This window comes from Malania oleifera, chromosome 9 (genome assembly GCF_029873635.1).
Source record: "Malania oleifera isolate guangnan ecotype guangnan chromosome 9, ASM2987363v1, whole genome shotgun sequence".
NCBI lineage: Eukaryota > Viridiplantae > Streptophyta > Magnoliopsida > Santalales > Ximeniaceae > Malania > Malania oleifera.
The window spans coordinates 10,928,079-10,939,679 of record NC_080425.1 but is presented as its reverse complement, the minus strand read 5'-3'; positions in this window follow the sequence as shown (position 1 = coordinate 10,939,679).

Sequence of the window (11,601 nt, the reverse complement as noted above, 5' to 3'; positions counted from 1 at the left end):
TTTTCATTGTAATTTATATATATGATAAATTGGGACCACATCTTGTTACTAAAGGAGTTGAAAGATACTTTAAAGGAGTTGAAAGACACTTTAGATTATCTGAAGCTTTAAATAGCTTGAGGCGTGGTTCCATTGCTAACTGACGTACAGTGTAACCACACATGTGAATCAGTGTGGGTATCGAGATAGTCGGCTTGTAGGAGTGTTGGGGCCATTGGTGAAATAATTGACCAGGTGGAGCAGTCAAACTATATATGTGATGCTTGACAGTGCCTGCATGAACAAGACCTTGTTAGAGTTTATCAGTACACAACCTGTGCCACGAGGTAATTAGACATATTTATGAAAGTTCCAAAGCTGATCATTGTCCAAAATTTTCATATACATGATTTTAAAACTAAAATGGGCAAAGTCATAAGGCTGAGTACCATATGGAGGGATCATACAGTGTATGGGCTTGTACCCTACCCTAACCTCGGGAACTCTCACTTCTAATGATGTTGAATTATGTTTATATATCTCCTATTGTACAACATTGTGGATGTGATATTGTGCAAACATTTCTAATTAGAATAAACTCATGTAGTCACGTGTTGATATAATATATGCCACCTTACTGAGAACTGTCTCACCCCAATCTTACAACCTTTGTTTCAGGTCCCACATGACATCGGTCCTAGTCTTCTAAAGAGCCTTTGGTGCGTAAAGTCTTGTTAGTAGACGTAAGTTTTGTATCAGTACTGGCTTTCTAGCCTGGTTGAATGTAAAGTGTTGTAATACAGTTTATGTTTTAAGTATGGACCTGATGTACTGAAGAATACAGATAGAACTCTGGTATATGTCTAATAAAATCTCGTAAGAATGTTTATGTTTTCCGTTGTGCATGGATATATATATATATATATATATGTAATACACTCGGTTGTCCTTGTTTAGGGCGGGTTGTTTATGTATGTTTATCAGATACAGGTATAACGTATGTGTAGTAGCACTCTGAGTTCGTATAAAGGACTGGGGCATTACACTTGCTCCTTTACCCAGTTCACCACTAGCGATCCCGACCCTATCAGCAACTTCGACAACCTTGCCCTCTCGTCTCCAGTTGCAGCTACATCGATTTCAAAGGCCCTTTTCTCATGATCTTTCAAGCATAACTTGGCACCTACAAGAATCTCAAATTTGGGTTCAATTTCTTTGTCTGTCAAGGGAATTAGTTATCCATCACTCAGGTTGCAAACGAGACAATCCCTCTTACGTGTTTCTTGTGCTCCCAAACCAGAGATTGTGAACAAGGTGTGTGAAATAGTCAAAAAACAGTTTCATACACTCGTAGTGAAGGTTGGTTAGATTGCTGTTGTTTTTTCTGGGCATGGTACCTTTTACATGAACTGTAAAACGGGTCTTAGAGAAGACACTTGCAAACTGTTTGATGAAATGCCCAAACTAGATATTGTAACAGGGAGTGCGTTTCGCACCAACTATTACAAACACAACTCACACTAACTCCTATACACACCTTCACACACACATTGGCACCCACTGTTACACACAACACACACATTTGCACGCATACCCACACTATTTGCACACAAGTTTACACACTCCACACTCACGGTCTGCACACATATTCACACCTACCCCACACACTGTTTGAACACAACACTACACACACTACTAACACATACACGCCAGGTGTTTGATATGAGCGCCTTGTGAATATTGCAACCCACTAACACACGCTTTTCACACACCATTACACACACTGTTCACACACCCTTACACACACTGTTCACACACCATTTCACACACTGTTGACACGCTAACTTGATTACTTGCATATTAATTTATACTAACTCTTACTAACATTTATTTATTCATTTGCATACTAACCCATGCATACTAACATTTATTTATTCATTTGTATACTTACCCATTTATTTTTTTACTTGCTTACTAACACTTATTTACTTGCTTACTAACATCCACTAACTCTTACCATCCCTTTATTTACTTGCTTACTAACATTTATTTACGTGCTTACTAACATTTATTTACTCACTTACTAAGATTTACTTACCTGCATACTAACACTTACTAACTTGCTTACTAACTCATTTGTTTACTTGTATACTAACTCATTTATTTACTTGTATACCAACTCATTTACTAACTTTTGTACTAACTTATTTACTTGCTTATGCACACATTTACACACACACTCACACACACACACACATGCACGCATTAGTCTTTACACACATTCATGCACACATTTACACTCACCCATACACGTTTTCACATACCCTCATGCATATACACATATACCCATGCATGCACATATGCATCGTTGCCCATGACTTCATCCATTCATGCATGTGCCTACCCATGACACATAATGCATACGTGCATGCTCATTCTTGTCCATGCACATGTACACTCATGCATTATATCATCACCCATGACTTCATCCGTTCATGCATGTGCATACCCATCACACATCATGCATGCATGCATGTTCGTTCTTATCCATGCACACACATGTTCACGCCTCATATCATTACACGCGTCATTGTTCATTCATGCATGCATGGATATGCATGCCCGTTCACACACCATGCATGCATGTTTGTTCTTATCTATGCAAACATATACACATGCATTACATCATTATCCATGTCCTTATTCATGCATGCATATGCACGCCCGTTCACACATCATGCATGCATCTTTTTTCTCATCCATGCATACACATATTCATGCATCATGTCATTATCTAGGTCATTATTTATTCATGCATGCATGCATATGTGTGCCCATTCACACGCCATACGTGCACGTTCATTCATATCCATGTGTATACATAGTCATGCATTCATGCTTATACATGCATCATGCATCATTCATGCACTCTAACATACACCTGAAGACACATAACCCACGCGGAAGGCAACGCGTGTTCACTATGGCTTTGACTGGGCCTAAATGGTCGACCCCCTTTAATCGGTTCATTCTCGGGTTGGTTTGAGTCCTCTGAATCGATATGAAACCGGTTTAACCTTCCATTTTATTTTTCATCTTTTTTTTTTTCAATCTTCACGGATTTTGCTTTAATTCCCTTTCTGTTATTTAAATACTTTGGGAAAAATATTGAAAAATCACAAAAATAAAAAATTTTCAAAATATTTCAAAGGCTTATTAAATTTATTTTGGGATCATTTTCAATTAATTAGGTACTGTTCCTAAGAACGGGGGCGTAGGGGGTGCTAATACCTTCCCCTCACGTAACCGAACTCCCAAACCCAACTTTGGTAATGCAAACTGATTCTACTTTTAATTGGGTAGTAATCAAGTGTTCTAACTATACTCCAAAAGATTAGTGACGACTCCATTATACCATATTTTTCACGAAAAATATTCTTTTCAAAATTCACCCTATTTTCCCAATTCACAGCCGCACCTGCACTAGTGTTTGGCGGGTCTGAGACGTCGCGACAACAACCAAAAGAAAGAGTTGACTATACTTATATTTTAAAGAAGGTTGATTTTATAAAAGAAATATGGACAAAGTCAATTATAATAAATGAAATTGTTGTGAATAGACCTTTCTATGTTTGGAAATTTCTTCGAAATTTGTGCCTAGAATTATTAATTTTGCGCAAGTTTAATGGGTCATTTGTAACTATAGAGTTGACTTAAAATTGTGTATAAGTAGTCCTAATGATAATCATGTAAGAATATACAAACATTATTCAACCAACTAATGCTAATACAATAAACCATAATGTTGTTTTATCTCTCTCTCTCTCTCTCTCTCATTCATCCCTACAATAGTGGCAAGCATAACATCCTAAACACACTTTCTACTATCTTCCCAAAGCCAAATCACCACCTCACCACAGTAAAAAGGTTTTTGCCTATGAATTTATTAAACAAGTATATACTTTCCAACTTAGACAAATATACCTTTTTATTTTTTTTCAATTATCTCATGTGTATATATACCCTTGCAATCCTTGTAATAGGTGAATCAATAGAGAAAAATTAACTTCTCCAAATTTTAACATGGTATCAGAACTTAGGTTTTCTTAACCCATTTTTCCTTTATGGCTGCCATCATTTTTTTTTTTCTCTCGTTATCTCTCAGGCCGCCTCTCTCTTAGCTCTTCTTCTCCGGCGGTTCGTTCAGCGCTCCGGTGTAATCCCGGCTTTCAGCAGCATCCCTCAGTTTGTCCAGCCGTCTCTCGTCTTTTCTAGCATCGCCTCAGTCTCGATCTGTTTCTCCGACCTCCCTCCCAGTGCTCGCAGCATCTCGTTTTTTTCGGTGGCATTTTTTTCAGCGTTGTCTCACTCTCTCTCGGCTCTCTCTCAATTACATTGTCGTCACTTGGCTCTTTTCTGCTGTCAACAGCCACACTAGCAAAATCCCTCAGCCACGACCGCCTACACTCACTCAACCTCAAGTATCACCAGTGCCATGTCGGCCTCTCCACAACTTCGGGTTGCCACACCCTTTTCCTGCACCAGCGCCAAGCATCCACACAGCTACTTCACGTCGCCGCCGACTTGTCATGTTGACCCTATGGGTCATACCCGATTTTGATAATGACAAATGCTCTTTGTATTTGATGGCTTTCAAGTTTGTGTCCAAGATCATACTAACTGGATCACATTGATAGCATGCAGCAACTTGAAGAATTATAAAGATCCGATATATATACATATTTGTTTATTGTAATTTATATTTATCATTTTGGGTCTATAATAGTAACATAGGAAAATGGTCTGTAATAATTAATGGCTTACCTGCATGGTAGGATTGATAAGCTCAAAACCATAGATGGACTTTAGGAATCACCCTTCAGTTGACTGACGCCAGATTTTTAAGGTATATACTCAAAGGCCTTAGATCGACCATAAGACCCACAAAATAACATTAAAATGACCCCCATAATCTTAGTGTTGATTATCATATGAATAGGGGTAACTTTAAAAGTAGAAAAGACCGAAATGCACAAAAAGGGCATGTTCGGTCGACCGAACTTCTACACGCAAAACTCTTCGGTTGATTGAACCTCCACCGAGTCAACATGTTGACTGCTCGGCCAACCGACCATAAATGTTCTCCAATACCCTGGTCGACCGAACCTCCTTGGGGTCAACAATTGACTCTTCGGTCAACCGACCAGAAAGTGAACTCCAGCACTATAGTCAACCGAACATCTTCGGGAGAAGCCTCAACCACCTGGTCGACCAAACTTCATAGTCCAACTTGACTTGGTCGACCAAACCACGCGGTATTGGAAAATTGCCCTTGAACCATGCAAGTCCGGTCGACTGAACTCTCAGTTCATTTTTTGCACGGCCGACTAAACTCTGTCACTTGGTCAATCGAACCTTAAGTTCGGTCGACCGATGCTCTCGAGTTGGACATTTTTTTTTCTGAGGTTAAATTTTTTTAATGGGGTTAACTTTACTAAAATATTTTAAAATAATCCTAATAATACCCTACATGTCTTGAATGGTTATAATTTTGGAGAATTCTATATATACCCCCTCATTTGTAAAAATTAGTGAGAGATTAGCAATTATAATTAGCAAATATCCTCTGATTTTCAAAAAGCCAAAATCTCATATTCAAGCCATATACTACTCCTCTTACTCATTCATATTGCAAATACTTCTTTGTAAGAGTTTTCTTGTGTTAATCTCACTAAGTTTAAGCTCTCCCTTGTTCTTGATTGATTGAGATTATTTTATTAGAGAGCAAAGTTTCAAGTCTCCTTAGGAAACTTTGTTAATAAGCCTTCCTTAGGAATATATTGAGCCTTTGAGTTTTGCATTGTCATTGCAATACTCAAGGAGTTCACATTGGATTTTGATTGCTAAAATATTTTACAAATCATTTTCAAAGTAGCTCTTGTGCTTATATTTGAGAAATATATATTTTGAGATATTTGCTTGAGTGCTAAAAGATCTTTGTTGCTATACCTCTTAATTGAGATTATCATTTTAATACAAAGATCAAATAAATTTTTACAAACCATTGTCGAATATCTCTTGTGGTTTATTTTGATAAAAACTCTTGTTGAGATATTTGAAGTATACTTGTGATCATTGTTAATGCATTGTGAGTGAGAATATTATTTTGACACAAAGATCCTATCACTTACACTCTCATGTATTGATTGCATTATTGGCATTAATTTTGAGAGAAGACACTAAAACTACACTAAGCTTATCAAATCCTATCTTTTGGTAGTGCATTGATTATATTGTGTGTATTGTAGTACATATTTTCTTATGTAAGAAGCGTTTATTTGTACGAAAATTTCATATTGATTGTATTCCAAGCATGGGCCTGAAGAGGGAGATTAGCCTTGTTGAATAGTCCCGAATTGGCTTAGACCCGGTTAGGAAAGCTAAGTGCACCATCCTAGTAAGGTATAGGTTGAGGTCAGTCTCGTGAATTGACCTGGTTGTAAACGGTGCCGTTCCACCCGTTAAGTGAGCTTATAGTGTAATCCTTGTGCGGGTGTGCCAGGGCGGAGTTGTAGGCAGTATTGGCTGAACCTTGATATCATATCTGGTGTTGATTTTATTCTCCACAATTTACATTCTACACTTGTATGTTTATGTTTATTATTTGAATATTTGTTTGGGATTGTGAATATGTAGAAAGACCTTAAGTTTGTGAAATATTGCCTACTGGATTAGCTAAACCTAAGAAGAATTTTTATATAGCAATTCACCCCCGTCTTGGGATTGCACCAAAGCTAACACGTCACCTTCGCCACTTGCACAAGGTAGAAAGCAGATAGGGGATTCTTCATTTTAGTTCCACGCACAGGGGGGCACACGCACACGGTTTAGGGCTCTTCAATCTCCCTCCTCTCATTCTCAAATCTCCATCTGCACCCACCTTGGCATCATACTAGTTCTCTCTATCATCTCCAGCAACCATCCCTCCATCTTCGATCATCTCTGCAACCAGCTACCCCAGCCGTCTTCTCTGACGATTCCGTATCGGTTTAGTACTCCGGCGTCATCATCTCTGGCATTATTATAGTCCGGCGAAGTAGCGGTCAGTGCAGTAGATCTCTGGCCTCTGGCTCTCTCTCATCTCTCAATTGCAAGTTCTTACGGCGAGATTATCAAATCGAACGTTTATTTTTTATCACCACAAAGATTAGATTTGACTTGATTCGGTGGTTTGATTCATCTGAACTGATCTGCCATTATCGAAGCATCTGGTTCTTCAATGGCTGCAAATATTGTCACAGATTCTTCAACCTCTTCTGAGATTGCTATCCCTAGTCTCACCAATGAACAATACCGTCAACTCTTGGATCTTTTATCGCCCTTGAACACCACCTTTACCAATTTTGCTGGTAACCTTGCCTCTTGCCATTCTGCTTCTCTTTCTAATACTAAATGGATTGTTAATTCAGGTGCCTCCGATCATATGACTTCCAATTTGTCTTCTCTTGATAATATTCAACTTCTCAATTCGCCATGCCGCATTAAGCTTCCCAATGGTGACATTGTTCTAGTAACTCATACCGGCACTATGTGGTTTTCTCCTAATTTCTCTCTTTCTAATGTTCTTTATGTACCTTCATTTAAATTTAATTTATTGTCCATCAGTAAACTTACCACTGATCTCAATTGTGTTGCTGTATTTTTTCCTATTTTTTGTGTCTTTCAGGACCTATCAACGAGGAGGCTGATTGAAACGTGTGAAGTATGGGATGAGCTTTACCACTATAAACCTCCCTCTGCCTTAGTTTTCCACTCTTAGCGTGTTTCTAACACTACTCTTTGGTACCAATGTCTTGGTCACCCTTCTATTTCATGTATTCCGAAAACCTTAAATATTTGTTCTTCTCATTTGCCTTATAATGTTTGTGCTAGAGCAAACCACACTTGTTAACCTTTTTCTTTGAACACAAATAAGAGCACATTTTGTTTTAATCGGACTTATTGTGATATATGGGGTAGTTATTTTACAGCTTCACTTTCTGGTGCACATTATTTTTTAACAATCGTGAATGATTACTTGCATGCTACATGGGTCTATCTTATGTGCATGGAATCTGATACTTTCACTTGCCTTAAGAATTTTTGCATCATGGTTAAAAATCAATTCAATTGCACTGTTAAGCACGTGCGCACTGATAATGGTCGAGAATTTCTATTCACTCCACTTCAAACCTTTTTCCATGATCAAGGCATTTTTCATGAGCGCACATGTGTGGATACACCTCAACAAAATGGTGTTGTCAAGCGTAAACATCGTCATCTTCTTAATGTGGCTCGGTGTTTATGTTTTCAAGTTAATATTCCCATCTCTTTTTAGGGTGAATGCATTCTCACAACCACTTATTTGATTAACCGCACTCCTTCATCTAGCCTCAATCATAAGTTCCCTTATGAACTTATTTTTCATAAATCACCGTCATATACACACTTGCGAATGTTTGGGTGCTTGTGCTATGCCCAAACTGCTCATCAACGCCGCTCCCCATGCTCTTCGATGTGTTTTCTTAGTTTATCCTGCTCATAATAAGACTTATCGTGTCTACGATCTTGAAAACAAAACAAAAAAATTTCATCTCCCGTGATGTCAATTTTGAAGAAAATGTTTTTCCTTATCATCTCATCTCTCCAACTACTACATCTTCTCCAGTCCTTCCTCTTCCTATTCCTGATATATATCCTTCCTACACTTTACCTCTTCCACCAACCACACCTAACCCTAGCCCCCTCATCTCTCCCTCCTTCTTCCTTGGTCTCCTCCTCGCCACTCCCACCCTTACCCGCTTCCCCACCACCCTCTCCACCCACCTCTTCACGGCCCAAACGAGCTATCACACATCCTTCATACTTTGCTGATTATATCTGCCCTACTTTACCAAAGTCCTCCACGACTTCACAAGTTTCAAGATGTTCCTTAGGTACGGTTCATTGTCTCTCCTTTTTTTTATCTTATCATCGTTTCTCTAATCAACATTTGGCTTTTCTTTCTGTCATGTCCCAATATCCTGAACCCACCTCATATTCTCAGGCTTTGCTGCACCCACATTGGTGTGATGCCATGGCTTCTAAAATCCAAGCCTTAGAAACTAATAATATATGGGTTCTTCAACACCTTCCACCTGGAAAAAAACCAATTGGATGTAAATGGGTGTTTAAAACAAAACTTCGGGCCGATGGATCCATAGAGAGACACAAAGCTCGCTTGGTGGCCAAGGGCTACAATCAGGTAGAAGGTTTGGATTATCATGGCACTTTTACTCCTATTGCTAAATGCGTTACTGTTAGGTGTGTTCTTGCAATGGCTGCAACTGGGAATTGACATCTCCTTCAATTGGACGTCAACAACGCTTTTCTCCATGGTGACTTCGATAAGGAGGTTTATATGCTCCCTCCACCGGGTTATTGCAAACAAAGGGAGCCTCGTGTTTGTCATCTTTAGAAATCCCTTTATGTACTTAAGCAAGCCTCTCGCAATTGGTTCTCTAAATTATCTTTTGTTTAAATTGTTGCGGGTTTCATCCAATCTCAGGCTGATCATTCCCTTTTCACCTGTTGTCAATCTTTTACTCTCATACTTGTTTATGTTGATGACATTCTTATGGTAGGTAATGATCTCTCTAATATTAGCACTTTCAAAGTCATGTTTGCTCAGAAATTCAAACTAAAGGATCTTGGAAAATTGAAATATTTCCTTGGCCTCAAAGTTGCTCACTCTCCCACTGACATATTTCTTAATCAATGCAAATATGCTCTTGACATCCTCACTAACAGCGGTCATCTTGGTGCTCGTCCTGCCCACTTTTCCATGGAACAAAATCTCAACTTAATAATATTGATGGTGATCTTCTCTTCGATCCAAGCTCGTTTCGGCGACTCGTTGGATGTTTGATATATCTCACCATCACTCGTCTCGACATTGTATTTCCGGTCAACATTCTCAGTCAATTTATGTACCAGCCTAGACGGCCACATTATGATGCTGTTGTACGTGTTTTTCGATACATTAAGACTTCTCCAGGACAGAGCTTATTTTTTCCTACTGCCAACACTCTTAAAGTCTTAACCTATGCTGATTCGGATTGGGCTAGTTGTCCCCTCACTCGTCGCTCCACCACTGGTTTTTTCATTCAGTTGGGTACTAGTCCGATTTCTTAGCAAACTAAGAAACAAACCATAGTGTCTCGCTCCTCCGCCGAAGCTGAGTACCTGGCACTTGCTTCTACTACTTGTGAACTTACATGACTCAAAACTCTTTTACATGATCTTAGAGTATCGAATTCCCAGCCTATGCTATTATATTATGACAACTAAGCGGCTCTTCACATTGCTCAGGATCCAGTTTTCTATGAACATACAGAACATATAGAAATCGATTCTCATATTGTTCGTGAAAAGTTACGGGCTAATCTCTTCTTCACTAAGCATATTCTTACTCACAGTCAGTTTGCCGATATCTTCACCAAAGTTTTGGGTCGTGAACATTTCCAAGACTTATCATGCAAGTTGGGCATTATGGATGTTCATGTTCTAACTTGAAGGGGGTTGGGGGAGTATTAGAGAAATATATACTTTCTATTTTAGATAAATATACACTTTCTATTTTTTTTTTCAACTATCTTATGTATGTCTATATATACCCTTGTAATCCTTGTAATAGGTGAATCAATAGAGAAAATTAACTTTTGGCCAAATTTTAACAGAATTGAAAAAAACACCAAATAAAGTCTTTAGGTGAAAGGCTCCAAACACAACTGCTCATCCTAGTTTATTGCGGTACCCATGTCATTTCTTAAAAAAATTTAGTGTTCTTACACCAAAGTTGGAAAGGTTGTAGTCTCCAATAAATTTCGTCCATGTTCATAAGATTTTTTAAGTTTATTATAATGGCTTGCGTCCATATAAATTTATGTACCCTGTTATGGGTGGAATAATGCACAGGACTAATGAAAGGCACATAGATAATTTACTTAAGAACTTCCGGAGCAACAAGCAAGGTGCATGTCACAAGTCATCGACACTAGAGAAATGAAAGCAACTCTGAACCAAACCCACACATGGAATGTCAAGGGGCCAAAAGAAAGAAAAGGCAGTCTTCCAAATTCCAAAACGTGAGCTTGAAAGAAACTGGTCATTAATTATAGAGACCCAGAGTTCCCATCATTACATGCAACATCATATCAATGATGGCTCTCTCCTACTTTGCACCCTTTTCCTTTGGAGGCTTTGCTTTGTTCCTCTTAATTAATTAAGCACTTCTGCTGCATCTTTTGTCCTTCACTTTGATCATCTCAGTCGCTGGCAGTGCCACTAAAGTATTTATATTAATTGGTTTTGTAAAGCAAGTACAGATATGTTATGGTGTTGATGGAACCTAATTATTAGTGAGTAAAAGCTTCAACATATATTACCTTGGTGAGTAAAAGCTTGAATATACCCTAACTTTCTTTCTCTTTCTCTTCCTCTTCCTCTCCACTTGTTTTTTCTTTTTCCAGTGAGTAAAAGCATGAACATACCTTCCTTGCTTTCTTTTAGTAAATAAAAGCTTGAATATATATTACCCTAGCT